General features: G+C 40.3%; 1 protein-coding gene across 1 annotated transcript in view; it reads left to right on the forward strand.

The window, feature by feature from the left end:
- The first annotated feature begins 4,559 nt into the window (after nucleotides 1-4,559).
- CLIP4 (CAP-Gly domain containing linker protein family member 4) overlaps nucleotides 4,560-15,509 on the forward strand; it is an 83,322-nt gene continuing 72,372 nt past the window's right edge. Inside the window, exon 1 of the mRNA XM_086700285.1 lies at nucleotides 4,560-4,860. The gene's annotated coding sequence lies outside the window, so the exon portion shown is untranslated. The remainder of the gene's footprint in view (nucleotides 4,861-15,509) is intronic.

Here is a 15,509-nt window from a genome sequence, read left to right on the forward strand (position 1 = left end):
CGTAGCAAAGACAAACATCTTGGAAGTGATGAGATGGGGACTTACACCTCGGGTCTGGCTGACTCTCAGGCTGTAGTTCTTTGCATATTTAGGTTATTTCTATTTGAGAGAGAGATGGAGAGAGAGAGAGAGAGAGCGAGCAGGTGAGAGGGGTAGAGGGAGAGAGAGAGACGGAGAAGGAGAGAGAAAGAATCCCAAGCAGGCTCCACGCTCAGCATGAAGCCCGACGTGGGGATTGATCCCACAATACTGGGATCATGACTTGAGCTGAAATTAAGAGTCAGATGCTCAACCAACTGAGCCACCCAAGAGCCCCTGAAATATCCTTATCCTTGTAGGTAAATCTTTGATCACATTTGTGATTATTTCCTAAGTATAGATTCTGGATGTGGAATTGCTTAGCCAAAGAATGTAAACATTAAAATAATTTAATTGACTTAATTTTTCTAGAATAGTTTTAAGTTTCCAGAAGAATTGAGGTGAGAGTTCCCATATACTCCCCATTTACACAGTTTCTCCTATAACAACATCTTACATTAGTGTAGTATATTTATTACGATTATTGAATCAATCATAATTATAAGCTCAGGCCCACACTTTATTCAGAGTTCCTTAGTTTTTACTTAATGTCACTTATCTGTCTTAGGATTCCATCCAGAACACATTACATTTAGTCATCATGACTTCTTAGGCTCCTCTTGACTATGACAGTTTCTCAGGCTTGCCTTGTTTTTGATGACCTTGACAGTTTTGAGGAGTACCGGTCAAATTGTTGGATGTCAATTAGGATTTGTCTGACGTTTTTCTCATGATTAGATTGGTGTTATGGATTTTTGAGAGGAAGATCGTAGAGGTAATGTGCCATTTTTATTACATCATATCAAGAGTACATACTATCAACATGATTTACAACTGGCGATATTGACCTTGATCACCTGGCTGATACGGTGTATGTAAGACTGCTCCACCGTGAAGGTGTTTCCCTATCCCATTTCTCTACTATACTCTTTGGAAGTATGATTGGCAGCCACGCATAGGGAGGGGGGAGTTATGCTCCCCCTGAATATAAACATTTTGAAGACTTTTGGTACAAATTGTGAAATTACTCTCTAGGAAGAAAGACTATATACCAGCTACATTCCAAGCAGGAGTGTGAATATGTATGTATATTATTGTAAACTTGCCAGCATTGGATATTGTCCTTTTAAAAAACCCTGCTGATTTTAAAGAGTAAAAGTGAGGGGCGCCTGGGTGGCGCAGTCGGTTAAGCGTCCGACTTCAGCCAGGTCACGATCTCGCGGTCCGTGAGTTCGAGCCCCGCGTCGGGCTCTGGGCTGATGGCTCAGAGCCTGGAGCCTGTTTCCGATTCTGTGTCTCCCTCTCTCTCTCTGCCCCTCCCCCGTTCATGCTCTGTCTCTCTCTGTCCCAAAAATAATCGTTGAAAAAAAAAAAAAAAAATTTAAAAAAAAAAAAGAGTAAAAGTGGCATCTCCTTTCAATTTGCATTCATGAATTTATTGGAGAGTTTGTGTATTTTAAAAACTATATGCTCTGTTGGCCATTTGCATATGTTCTGTCAAGGGTTACTTGTACATTCTTTGCTCATTTGTAGAAACTGGGGTGTATATCTTTGCTTTGTTAATTTTCAGAATATTAGTATTTTAATTGGTCATATATGTTGCCATGTTGCCAGTATTTTTTTTAAGTTTTCCTTTTGCCTTTTAGTTTTATGATATTTTTTGGAGTACGAAAGTTTTCATTTCACATAACCAACTCTTTGGTCTTTCTCTTTATAATTTTTATCTTTGTTGTCATGTTTAGAAAGGTTAAATTTATACCTTGTGAAACACCTGGACAAATTTGTAATTGGGAATTTGTCAGTATTATTATTCTTTTAGGAAGTTATTATTTTTAAGTGTCGGTTTCCTGTGAAATGGGGGGATAGGACTTAGCTAGATCGAGCTTTGGCTCTGAAACAGTTAACACATTTCAAGCACACCTTTGAGATGGACACATTTCAAGATGGATAATGCAAAATAGGGACTCTCAAGAATTTCTGGGACTGGTTTTAATGTTTTAAAGAATTCTTAAAATGGAAGTGAACTGGCTGACAGGATACTAAGTTCTTTGGGGCCACAAAATGGCAAACTAATGGGGTGACTTGAAAATGTGTAAGTGACCACTATGAACTTTAAAGTGAAAGATGAGCTTTAAAGTATATGAAGATAAGAAATGTGATTATTAAGTAAAGAGGCAAGTTAATCACCATCCTCCAGTAATTTACATATCCAAATGAGCCCTCAGAAATGGGGATCTGGGGGCTTGGGAGTGATGGGGTAGTGGGGGTGGCCATAAACATGTATTTCAACAAGTAGCTATTCCACTCCCCCCCCCAAATTTTCAGAACAGTCTGGTTGAGAATTTTCTTCTGAGCCAACTTCAGTCATGAAATAAAATTAATCTAATTACGGTTAGTTGTGCCTCCCAAAGTAAAATAGGACATGGAAATAAAGCAGAATGTGGTGTGGCAGACTGGGATATGGAATGTTGATGGAGGTGCTTTTGTCTCTCCTTTTACTCATCAGATGTCTTCAGTGCATCTCTAGCCCCTTTCCTCACGGCCACGTTGGGGAAGCCCTTTTGTGAAGCACCAGAGAGCAAGTCAATGAATCACCAGCTTCAGAGTTCAAAGGCTCCACTCAGGTATTAGATGGAAAAGATCTGCAAGGAGATTGGAGGAGACACAACAGCCGCCTGCCCCCCAATTCTTTCCATAGTTAAAGAATACCTCCTGAGTTAGGAAGAGAGAAGCCACAGGGTTCTGTGTGAGTGTGGCACTTCTGTGCCCACCTCTGATCTCAAGGCTTCATGGGGGTGGTTCCTGAGAGAAGAGGTTCTCAAGCCCCTTTCCTGGGCCGTAGCCTGAGGCTGGGAGATAACAAGCCAGAAAGCTTTGGGGAGAAGAGCCTCATATGCCCTTGAAGTGGCAGAAGAGAAGGCTGGCGTGGCATGTCTCTGTACAAAAGGATGGGAGACTTGCCCACCCCAGGCTCCCACAGTCAGACTGGCAGAAACAGATCACCTACAATGTCCTGAAGGCTTCCATGTGGAACAAATCTACCAGAGAAAGAAAGCTAGGGGGTCAGCTAGCCCAGGATGAGGTTGAGACCCAGGTGGATGGAGCTGCCTGCCCTTTCAACAGAGAGAACTAGTGGGAACCCCCTTGTGCCCCATAGATCGCTCAGGTCACCTCTCAAGGGAGCACATGTCATCTACTGGATAGGACAGAGGAAGACCAAGAAGGGGGCTCCTTGGATAAGCTCTTGAGGGCTGAGATCAGTTCCAGGGAAGAGAAGCAGAGGGGTGAAAAGAGAGAGAGTTTTAAACTGAATTGTGACTGAATTATAAACTTGAATTGACTAAGAAATGACTGAATTTGAATGAGTTTATCTGAGAGTGACTAGATTAAATTTTCTCTGCTTTGAGGCAGAATGGAGGCTTAAGGCAGAAATTACACTCAATTATAGAAGAATAGAGAAAATTACATTTTTGCACACTTGAGTCAGTGACTGTGAAATCTGTACTGGTTCCAATAATTATAGGCAGCCAGGTGTCAGCAAAATCTCAAGAATAGACCACGGAAGCTATAGGCTGCTTTTCCAAGTTATTACTTCATCTGTTGCTGCAGCCCAAAAGGTCAGTACAATGTCTTATCATCAGAAATCATGACAAAATCCATTCAAAGCTCTGTTCAGTATGTTCTCTTTATATCAGAGACAGAACCAACACTTGTTGGTGGAAAAAACAAAAAACAAAAAACAAAACACAACTTTTTTTGGAGTCTAGGTTATAACCCTATGACCAAAAGGGGGAAGATAGGAAATTGCAGGTAATGCTGGATGCCTTCTGTTTTCCTCCTCCAGATCCACTCTACACACTTCTTTTTTTTTTTTTTTAATGTTTATTTATTTGAGAGAGAGAGAGAGAGAGAGAGAGAGAGAGAGAGCAAGCTGGGGAGAGGCAGAGAGAGGAGGGGACCGAAGAGGAGGGGACCGAAGCAGGCTCTGTGCTGACAGCAGAGAGCCAATGAGAGGCTCGAACTTGTGAACCATGAGGTCATGACCTGAGCCAAAGTCAGACGCTTAACCTACAGAGTCTCCCAGGTGCCCCACTCTACACACTTCTGCACCCTTGCCAGTACTCTGGGAGACGGATCCCTAGTGCTCCAGCCCTAGAGATGCACGGGCCGAGACTTGGAGGAGGGAGAAGTAAGTCCAGGCATTGATTCCTCAGCTTCCCTTTGCGAGAGTCTCCTCAGCTTCTAGGCTTCTTCCTTGCCATGACACGAAGGACCAGGCCCTATTTCGGGCCATTTTTCTTCTGGAAGCCATTTTTCTTCTGGAAGCCATTTTTCTTCTTCCACTATTGCTTCCAGCAGCCTAAGAGGTAGCTTAAAAGTCCTAACTATGGTTTCTGGCCCTTTAAATCTGGTATCCATAGCACCACAGGCAATGTCATTATTATGTATTTGCTGTCTGTTGAAAAGCAGGCTGTTGCACTCAAAGGAGGACTCCACCACAGGGAGTCAAGTCTAAGCTGGCCACCACCACCCTGGCTTTCTGTAATTGGAATCTGCTTATGGGCCCAAGGGAGCCCATTATGAAAACACCTATTTTCATAGACTCCCAACCAACACTCTAAACAATTTGTGCTCTTTCTGAGGAAGACCCATGAGATATTGAAAAAATTTTTTTCTGGGTGACATTGAAAGAATAGTGTCATGTTCGGGTAAGTTTCACTATAAAATGAATCTCACGCCCACCAACGCCTCCGATGAAACTTAATTTCTGCAAAGGCAAAGGTGAGCATCCTAAACAAAGTATACTGTTATTTTATTTTTTTTTAATTTTTTTTTTCAACGTTTATTTATTTTTGGGACAGAGAGAGACAGAGCATGAACGGGGGAGGGGCAGAGAGAGAGGGAGACACAGAATCGGAAACAGGCTCCAGGCTCTGAGCCATCAGCCCAGAGCCTGACGCGGGGCTTGAACTCACAGACCGCGAGATCATGACCTGGCTGAAGTCGGACGCTTAACCGACTGCGCCACCCAGGTACCCCAGTATACTGTTATTTTAAACAAGTTAACATGGGTTGCAGTAGTTGGACATGTGCTGTGAGGCAATTTAGACATATTTTACAGAACTGTATCCTTTCCTATATAATAACACCAGAAGTCAAAAGTCTGTTCAGTGCTAAAAACCTGAATGGAGTATTAAAAATGCTTCACAATCCACTCCTTTTTTGCTTTTTTTACGATTGATGAGCCAATATTGATACATTACTCTTAATTGAAGTCCGTAATTTACATGATGGTTTACTCTTTGTGTTGTATATTCTATGGGTTTTGACAGATGCGTAAAGTCATATATCCCCCATTACAGCATGGTACAGAATGGTTTCACCGCCCTTAAAAATCCTTTGTGCTCTACCTATTAATCCTTCCCTTCTTCCCTCCCCAGCCCCTGGCAACCACTGATCTCTTTACTGTAGTCTTTTCAGACTGGCTTCTTTCAGATCTTTTTACTGTAGCCTTTTCAGACTGGCTTCTTTCAGACTGGACAATATATATTTAAGGGTCCTTGAAGTCTTTTCATGACTTGATAACTCATTTCTTTTTACCACTTTCAATATTCCATCGTATAGATGTACCACAATTTGTTTGTCCATTCCCTTACTGAAGGACGTGTTGGTTATTTCCAATTTTTGGTAATTATGAATAACTTTGCTGTAAACATTTATGTGCAAGGTTTTGGACACAAATTTTCCAACTGGGTAAATATCTAGGGGTGAGATTGCTGCATCATAAGGTAAGACTATACAGTACTTAGCTTTGTAAGAAACTGCCCAACTGTCTTTCAAAGTGGCTGTACCAATTTTCATTCCCACCAGCAATGAATGAGAGTTCCTTTTGCTCCACATTCTTGCCAGAATTTCGTATTGTCAGTGTTTAAGATTTTAGCCATTCTGGTAGAATTGTAGTGATATCTCATTGTTGTTTTAATTTTCATTTCCCTGATAGCATATGATATTGAGCATCTTTTCATATGCTTCCTTGCCATCTTCTTTGGTGAGGTCTGTTCAGATCATTAGCCTAAGTTGTGCTGTTTTCTTACTATTGAATTTTAGGAATTGTATATTTGGGATACAAGTTATTCATCAGATACGTAGTTTTGCAAAGATTTTCTCCGAGTCTATGGCTGTGTTTTCATTCTTTTAACTTCTTCTGCAGAGCAGAAGTTTAAAGTTCTTTTTTTTTTTTTTTTTTTTTTTTTTTAACATTTATTTATTTCTGAGACAGAGAGAGAGACAGAGCATGAACGGGGGAGGGGCAGAGAGAGAGGGAGACACAGAATCGGAAGCAGGCTCCAGGCTCTGAGCCATCAGACCAGAGCCCGACGCGGGGCTCGAACTCACGGACCGCGAGATCGGGACCTGGCTGAAGTCGGCGCTTAACCGACTGCGCCACCCAGGCGCCCCAAGAAGTTTAAAGTTCTAATGAAGTCCAACTTGTATTTGGTGTTGTATCTAAAAAGTCATTACCAAATGCAAGGTTACCTAGATTTTCTCCTATGTTGTTTTCTAAGTTTTATAATTTTGCATTTGGCATTTATATATGTGACCTATTTTGAGTTAGTTTTTGTGATACATGTAAGTTCTGTGTCTAGATTCATTTTTCTCTATGTGAATGTCCAGTTGTTCCAGCACCATTTATGGAAAACACTATTCTTTTTCCATTGAATTCTCTTTGCTCCTTTGTGAAAGAGTGGTTGTATTTGTGTGGGTATATTTTGCTCTGTATTCTATCCTGCTGATATAATTGTCTTTTCTTTTGCCAATACCACACTGTCATTGAATACTGTAGTTTTATCCTAAGTCTTTAAGTCTGGTCAGCCATTTGACTTTGTTCTTCTTCAACATTGTGTTGGTCATTCTGGGCCTTTTACTTTTCCATATAGACTTTAGAATCAGTTTCTCAATATCCACAAAATAATATACTGGGATTTTGATTGGAATTGAATTGGATGCCTGAATCAAGTTGGGAAGAACTGACTTAATTATCTTGAGCCTTCTTTTCCATGAACATGGAATAGCTTTCTATTTATTTAGACGTTCTTTGATTTCTTTCATGCAAGTTTTCTAGTTTTCCTCATATAGATCTTGTACATATTTTGTTAGATTTATACCTAAGCATCTCTCTCTCTCTTTCTCTTTTTTATACTGTTTATAGAGTTGCTTCTAATTTCAAATTCCCATTGTTCATTGCTGGTATACAGGAAAACAATCGACTTTTGTATATTGGTCCACATTAAACATTTTTTTAAATGTTTATTTATTTTGAGAGAGAGAGAGCACAAGCAGGGATGGGGCAGAGAGAGAGGGAGACACAGAATCTGAAGCAGGTTCCAGGCTCTGAGCTGTCAGCACAGAGCCTGACGCAGGGCTTGAACCCAAGAGCCATGAGATCATGACCTCAGCCGAAGTCAGATGCTCAATCGACTGAGCCACCCAGGTGCCCCAATTGGTCCACATTTTAAATGTCTTCTTTGCCTTTTATTTCTTTGCTTCCTTCTGTCTTTTGAAAGAGAGGAAGGAACTCAGGATCTGGAGAAAGATATTAAATTAAACATTTTCATTCAATTTTATTTTTAAAGTTTATTCTTCTTTATTTTGAGAGAGCAAGAGTGGGGGAGGGACAGAGAGAGGGAGAGAGAGAGAATCCCAAGCAGGCTCCACATTGTCAGCTCAGAGCACGATGTAGGGCTCGAACTCACAAACCTTGAGATCATGACCTGAGCCGAAATCAAGAGTTAGATGCTCAATTGACTGAGCCACCTGGGTGCCCCAATGTTTTCACATGAGTGACTAATATACAAAACAGCATATAATTGGATTTTAAAATGTGTCCTTTTTTAGTTAAAGGGAGAAATTAGAGAGCTAGCTCCCCATGGAAGAGGTGAGATATAGGAAGGGTCTGGAGGGGTAGTTGGATTTGGATAGGAGGAGGTAGATTGCAGGTAAAGTCTAAGCAGAAGAATGGCATGTATAGGATGGGGAGGTGGGAGTGAAGGGGTAGGTTTTATCACATTGGGCAGAGGTGGGAGATGACTTTGAAGAATGTCGTGTGAGTAATCAGAACTTGATAAAGTGCTCAGAGGGAGTTTCTAAACAGATCCTTTGGGTCTGGTTCTTTTAGGACCATTGGTTTTTGGTTTCACATATACCTCAAGGCAGATATTCTGAACCATTTGCTTCTTTGAATCAGAATTACAGGCGTATGCCAGGAAGTGTTTCTAAAGAGAAGCACTGCCCTTCTGGGGAAAAACTACCAAATGGGGTTGCAGGTTTTTAATTTGCCCCAAGAGTAGAATTTCACATACGTACATCAGGAAAAAAGCAACCTACTTGAGAGGTCAAAAATAGTGATACAGATGCCAAGGGAGGTTTCTTTGAGTTTCCCAGGCCCCTTGCTGGCTGGCTGCGTTGAACTCAGTCTCTTTGAAGAACTCTGTCATTACTGGGGGGCAGGAGAACTCTGTGGCGTCTCTTAGGAGGGAGGAAAGCAATGAGGGAATTGTATGAATTCCAAAGCTTTAATCTCTTCTTACCACAAAGAGAAGAGCACACAGGGCATTAAATGCCCTATTTTTTTTTTTTCTTGGTCTGAGTTAACTTACCTCATGAGACCTCTCTAGTGTTATATGTAATTGCTTATTCAGGTCACCAATAATGACACTGCAGGGATTCAAGGAAGTTTTCATGGTGAAAGGACACATCCATATTTAGAACTCTAGTCACTACCTCCTCCACAGACATTACCTTCCTTCATAAAACCTCTCTGAATCCAACTCTTTCCACTCCCACTCCCACCTCCACCCTGATCACCTGAATTCAAGCCACCTGCCTGACAGCCACATACTAGATCTCCTTAACTATAGAGTCCCTCTCATAATGACCTGGGGTCAAAACCTTGGATCCATTCTTTTCCTTCACAAAGTCTTGTTCATTCTTTCTATGAAGCATCTCTAAACATTCATAAGAACATCCCATGCATTGCTCTTGTCTTGGGTCCACTGCTACTCATGTTTATCTCTCTGCCTAGTGTTTTTCTCTTGTCTCTCACCATTTTAAGCACATACCCAGATATCCAGCTAAATTTGAACTCCAGATAAACAATAATTAGAAAAAATAATTTGGTACATACTTCTACTAAAAAATTATTTGTTATCTGAAATTCAAATTTAATTGGGCAGCCTATATTTTATGTGTCAACCCTACCACTCTGGAACTTTTCTTAATGATCCAATTCTTCCTTATCTGATTTTTTAGTTCCTAAAATACCTAATGCAGCCTTTCATTATATGCTATCTTATAATTATCGATTACATATACAGTATTAACACTTATTGAGCAATTATTCAGCATCAGGCACTGTGCTTAGTTCTTTTCATACAATAGCTCATTGAATTCATACAAGAAATATGTGATAAAGTAGGTCCTACTATGATACCAATTTTATAAATGAGGAGGCTGAGTTTTTGAGAAGTTATTTTGTGTGTTCAAGGTCCCAAAGCTAATTAAACTTGAACTTTAGTTTTTCTGTAGGGTTACCAACTTGTTCTGGTATCCCTGGCACTGTTCTGGTTTTAAAATTGAAAGTACTCACACCCTAGAAACCCTTTCAGTTCCAGGCAAACCTTATATGTCTGGCTTCAAAGTCTGGGATTCTATCTTGCTTCCAATTTTTTTGAGATTTAATGTTTCTCCTCTCAGTTATGTTAGAAAGTCACCAAGGACAGGGTGATATCTAATAGTATTTACTGACACCAAGAATTATTTAGTAAGTGCTTGACAAATGAGGACCAGAAGCTCCCCTCCAAGGCCACACCTCTTTTCTTGAGCCTCTTTGGATTGCAGACGCTCAGGACTGTGTGGGTGTGCGTAAGGGCAGCTAATCTTAGATGCAGCTGAGACCTGAGCGTGGCCACTGGCCTCTGCAATAGAGACATAAAATGGACCATGATGTCACTGACCATTGCTTACAAAGATGCTAGGCTATTGTTACTAGCAACAGTGCCCCTAAGTTAGTGAAAATGCAGCTCCTTGGTAGGTGTGTGGTGCCTCACTTGACAAGCTGAACCTTGAGAGACTCCCTGCTTTGAAGACTGAGTTAGGGCTTGGATGAGGCTGGAGAAACAGAAACCATGGTGCCAAGAAAAGGAGCGCAATAGGGTGGGTAGCAAGACCATCAGCACCTTGATGGACGGACAGCACCCAAGGAAGCTGAGTGGCTGTTTCTTCACTGGGAATATGCTTTTGTGCAATGCACATATATCCAAAAGATTATTATGTTATTACATTATTATATAACAACCAAATGGTTAAAATAATGATATGTAGGTGTTATTGTTATGCTGCAAAGTGGTTAATGGGGTGTGATGGGAAAGGCAGAAACAATAGATTTCCATCCCCCAGGGACATCTGTATAACTTGTCTCCACTTCACTTTGAATGCAGGTCATTACTGTGCATACTTCACCAAGTTAAATTAAGCTGTCTGTGGAGAAATCATTTATAAAAATAATTTGCTATTTAAAAGAACTAGTTAAATTGAATTGATAAAGGCTAACACTTTCAAGGCAACTTTGTTTTTAGTTGCTGAGTTTCACTTCAAAATGCTTGAATTTTTAGTATGCTTTTGTTTTAGGCTTTTTATTAAGAGAGTGTAACAGATATGGGGCATAAGGGTCAGGCAGGAGTTTCTATTTTGGACAGTGCTGACAGATTCCATGGTGGCTTTTCCTCATCCTCATAAATGTCTCTTAGCCTCTTACTGTGACATTCAAGGCCATTCCTGATCTATTCTCAACCTCCCTTTCCAGCTCATCTTCTACCAATTCATGCTACGGACTCTGCACCACTTAGGCCCTTTGCTGTCCTCCAAACACACGTTTAGCTTTTCTGCCTCCAAGCCTTTCTCTTGCAAAGCATTGTGGTTAAGAGTTTAATCTCTTGAACAAACTGCCTGGGTTCACATCCAGGTTCTGCTATTTACTGAGTGATCCTGAGCAAGTTGCCTAACTACCTTATGCCTATTTCTCCAACTGGAAGGTGAAACTAAAATGATATTTCTTCTTCAGAAGTAAAATAATTCATGAAAGTGCTTCGAACAATGCACAGCACATACTAAGCCCTCAGTAAATGCTGGCCCCTCATTCATGTAACTGGAGCTCGTTATCCTCCCCACTTAACTCAGAATATATCTTTTCCTCGAAGCCTTTCCTGATCACCCCATCCTGCAATGTGTGCTCCCTCTTGGGAAATCCCTAGACACTGCTTCTTTGGCACGTTGTTGGCGTTCTTTTCTCATGTTCATGTCTCATGACCACATGTGATTGTTTTCCTCCAGCTAGCCCACTTTGAGTTAGGCTTTGTACTCATGACAACAGTGGGAGGCAGGTATTTTTTTTATCTCATTTTACACAGGAACAAACTAAGGCCCAGAGAAGTTAAGTGATTTTCTAGGGTTACTGAGCTGGGGAGAGAAGGTTCTGGCGGCTCCAGCTCAGTTTGCACATGATGACAGCTTCAACACTCTTCCTCCTATCCTAGAAAACAAGGAGCAAATCTTATACTGTGGTAGACTCCATACTTTCCTTTAGGAAGGAGTATTCAGTTTATTCCTGATTTGATGGGTTAATATGCAATTTGGTTGCCTTGCTAAGTGTCATTCAGGGCTTATGGTTGTGATTATTTTGATGATGATGAAGATATTGCATGGGATATTTTGATGGGCCTTAAAAGGATGGACTGTAACTTACTCTTCTTGGGTTGAACCCTATGTGAATCTAAAAACACAATTCACATTTTGTCTTAACTGTTCCCTGCTGTTGCAAATATGATTAGATGAGGAATGTCAAAACCCATCTTATTATCAATGCTGTTTTTGTCACAAAGGAGACTTTCTCCCAGCTAATTGGTCTGTCAGTGGTTCTCTTTGTTAGGTGAGTCATTTGATCCATTGTTGACAAGGTGCAAACTGCTCTCTACCCCCCACCGGGTGGGGGAGGGGGAGGATGCTCCAGTGGGTCTGACAGTCTTTCAACCCCTAATCAAGATGCTATTAAGCAGCTGATAGTTTACAGTGAACAGAGATGAAACTGTATTGGTTTTGTAAGCAGCTGCTGGAAAGACAACTTGATAGAGCTTTAGTGATGTATGAATGCTTCCCATTTTAGAGTGTGTGCATGCATGTGATACAAAGACAACTTCTTTGATTTCTCAACTCCTTGGATATGATAGTTATCTTTTCTGTGACTGAAATCTTAAAGAACCAGGCCCATTTTATCAACAAATATTTATTGAATTTGTATTATGTGCCAAGTACTAGGTTCTAGGTACTCAGGATGCAGCACTGACAAAAATAGACTAAAATTTCTTCCCTCTGGAGCTTTTTCTTTTAAAGCTTTTTATTAGGGAAAAAATTCCAAATGTATGCAAAAGAAGAAATAATAATACTCATCATTCAGCTTTAATAATGATCAATATTTTGTCATTCTTTTTTCATCTGTCCCTTCCACCATACACTTATATTTTTACTTGAATAAATTTGACATGTAACCTTGTATTGGTTTAAGGTGCATAGCATGTTATTTTGATACATTTGTATATTATAATATGATTGCCAGTGTAGTGATATTTATCATATTACATAATCACAGCACAATATCATTGTATACATTCATTACGTGTGCATTAGGTCTCTAAGACTTATTTACCATTTATTATAAGTTTGTGTCTTTAAACACCATCACTCTTATCCACCCCATCCACCAGCCCCTGGTAAGCACCATTTTACTAACTTTTACAGGCTTAACTTTTTTTGATTCCACATAAAAGTGATATCTTTATACTTATCTTTCTCTGTTTGACTTTGTGTAGTTGCTCAAAGCCCATCTATGTTGTGGCATATCCTGTCAGATATATTCTTCCTCATGGCTGTATAATATTCCACTGTGTATATGTATCACATCTTTTTTATCCATTCACCCACTGATGGCTATTTGGGTTGTTTCCATATCTTGGTGATTGTGAATAATGCTATGATAAACATGGGAGTGCAGATACGTTGCTGAACTCCTGTTTTCATTTCCTTTGGGTTTAAATCCAGAAGTGGAATTGCTGGATTGTATGGGAAACCTATTTTAAATTTTTTGAGGAACCTCCATATTGATTTCCATCGTGCTTGGACCAATTTGCTTTCCCATCACACACTTATGGGCCACTTTAAAGCAAATCTCAGACATTAAACATTTTATCATAAATACTTTAGTATGAATTTCTAGCAGATAAGAACTTTTTTTAATGTATATTTTTGAGAGGGAGAGAGAGCGCACATGAGCGTGTGAGTGGGGGAGGAGCAGAGAGATATAGGGACGGAGGATCTGAAGCAGACTCTGTGCTGACAGCAGAGAGCCCAATGTAGGGTTCGAACTCACAAACCAGGAGATCATGATCTGAGCCAAAGTCAAACACTTTGTGCCCCAGATAAGGACTTTTTAACAAAAACGTAATCACATGTTATTCTCATTCCTAAAAAAGTTAACAAAAACTTCTTGATACAATTTAATGTCCAGTTCATGTTAAATTTCCCTCAACAGCCTCAAGAATTTTTTTACATTTCTTTGTTTGATCCAGATCTAAATGCTCTGCACATTATAGTTTGTAGATAGAGCTCTTATGTCTCTTTCGATCTACACTAGTTTCCCTTAGCCACTTTTTGATTGTAGGAATTGGGTTATTTTCCCTGTAGAAGTTTCCACATTTTGGACTTGGCCTATTACATGCTCATGATGTAATTTATGATATTCCTTCATGCTTCATGTTTTCTATAAAATGATATTTATATCTAGAGACTTGGTTAAAGTATGTTTCAATGAGGGGCAGGGGCGTTGGAACTAACATCCTAGTGGAAACCATCTCGATGCTGCTATTATGTGCCAGAGATGTTTCTGGAACTGCCTTGGTGGCCATAGCTTTGAGCAGCCAGTGTGAAAGACTTGTTCCTTAGAGAGGCAGTTTTAATCCTGATGCCATGAAACATTCCCTGTGTTCCTTCTTTCTTATGTTGGCCTGTAAAGAATACTTTTTAAAAATAGTTTATTTATTTATTTTTGAGAGAGAGAGAGAGAGAGAGAGAGAGAGAGCAGGGGAGGGGAAGAGAGAGAGGGAGACAGAATCCCAAGCAGGCTCCATGCTGTCAATGGAGAGCCCAACATGGGGCTCAAACTCATGAACTATGAGGTCATGACCTGAGCTGAAACCAAGGTTCAGACACTTAACCACTGAGCCACCCAGGCACCCTACCATAAAGAAGACTTTAAAAGTTGTTGTATCATGTGGTGTTGGGGAGTGGCCCAACTGGAGGACATGGGAAGCAGTTCCTACATAGGAATGAGTTGGGTTTGAAAACTTCATTTGTTTGTGTCTTTTTGGGAATTAGACTAACAAAAGAGAGAATAAACTTATAGAAGAGCACGAATCTAAATTAGGCCAGTTGAGTTAGAATATTTGAGGAAGTCTCTGGTTTATTTTGTGAAAGGTATTCAGGAGATTCAAGTGTGCAACCAGGAATGAGAACCAAGGATTCAGATAATAAGGCTTGTGAGGTCTTTAGTTTGTAGTCTGCTTCAGCAGGCAGGTCCCCACTTGAAGCTTTGAGAGAGAAAAGGAGATTCTTCAGAAGAAAGCAAGCCCAGGTGACAGCAGTAGGAAGTTCCTGGGGTCTCTGGTGACTATTGATTTGAAAGGATTTCAGTGGTATTGATGAATTTCTCCATCAATAAATGATGTTATGAACTTTTCTTAAAAACGGGGAATGGGGCTTTGGTTTGGAAAATCCAGAACTATGAAGGAAAAGATGACTCCAGTGAACAAAGAGAAGAATCAAGCTGTCATTTACCGACATGGGAAGGGTGTGGGGTAGGGTTCTATTCTGAACATATTACATTTGAGATGCTTATTATACACTATAGATTAGATGTTGAGCAGGCAGTGGATATATGTCTGAAGTTCAGGGCTAGGGATAGAAATTTTGGAATCCTGAAAATAGAGATAGCATTTAAAGCCTTGGATGGGATGAGATCATCTAGTAAATGAGAGAATGGCTTCCTGGAAGCCATGTGAAGGTTACAAACAGTTTCTCTGAGGCATATCTAGGAGGGTGATTGCTGAGTCATAAAGCACGCTGATAATTTTTTTCACTAGACACTGCCAGCTTGCTCAATGGAATGTATTTACCAGTTTAAATTCCCACCAGCAGTGCATGAGGATTCCCATTTCCCCATATCTTTGCCAATATTCGGGATTTTTCTAATTTTTGCTAAGCTGATGGGTGAGGCACTGGTGTGTTGGTGCTGGCTCATGAGAGCAGACTGAACGCACTTCTTCCAA

This window comes from Puma concolor, chromosome A3, assembly GCF_028749965.1.
Source record: "Puma concolor isolate L17-30 chromosome A3, mPumCon1.1.hap2, whole genome shotgun sequence".
Lineage (NCBI taxonomy): Eukaryota > Metazoa > Chordata > Mammalia > Carnivora > Felidae > Puma > Puma concolor.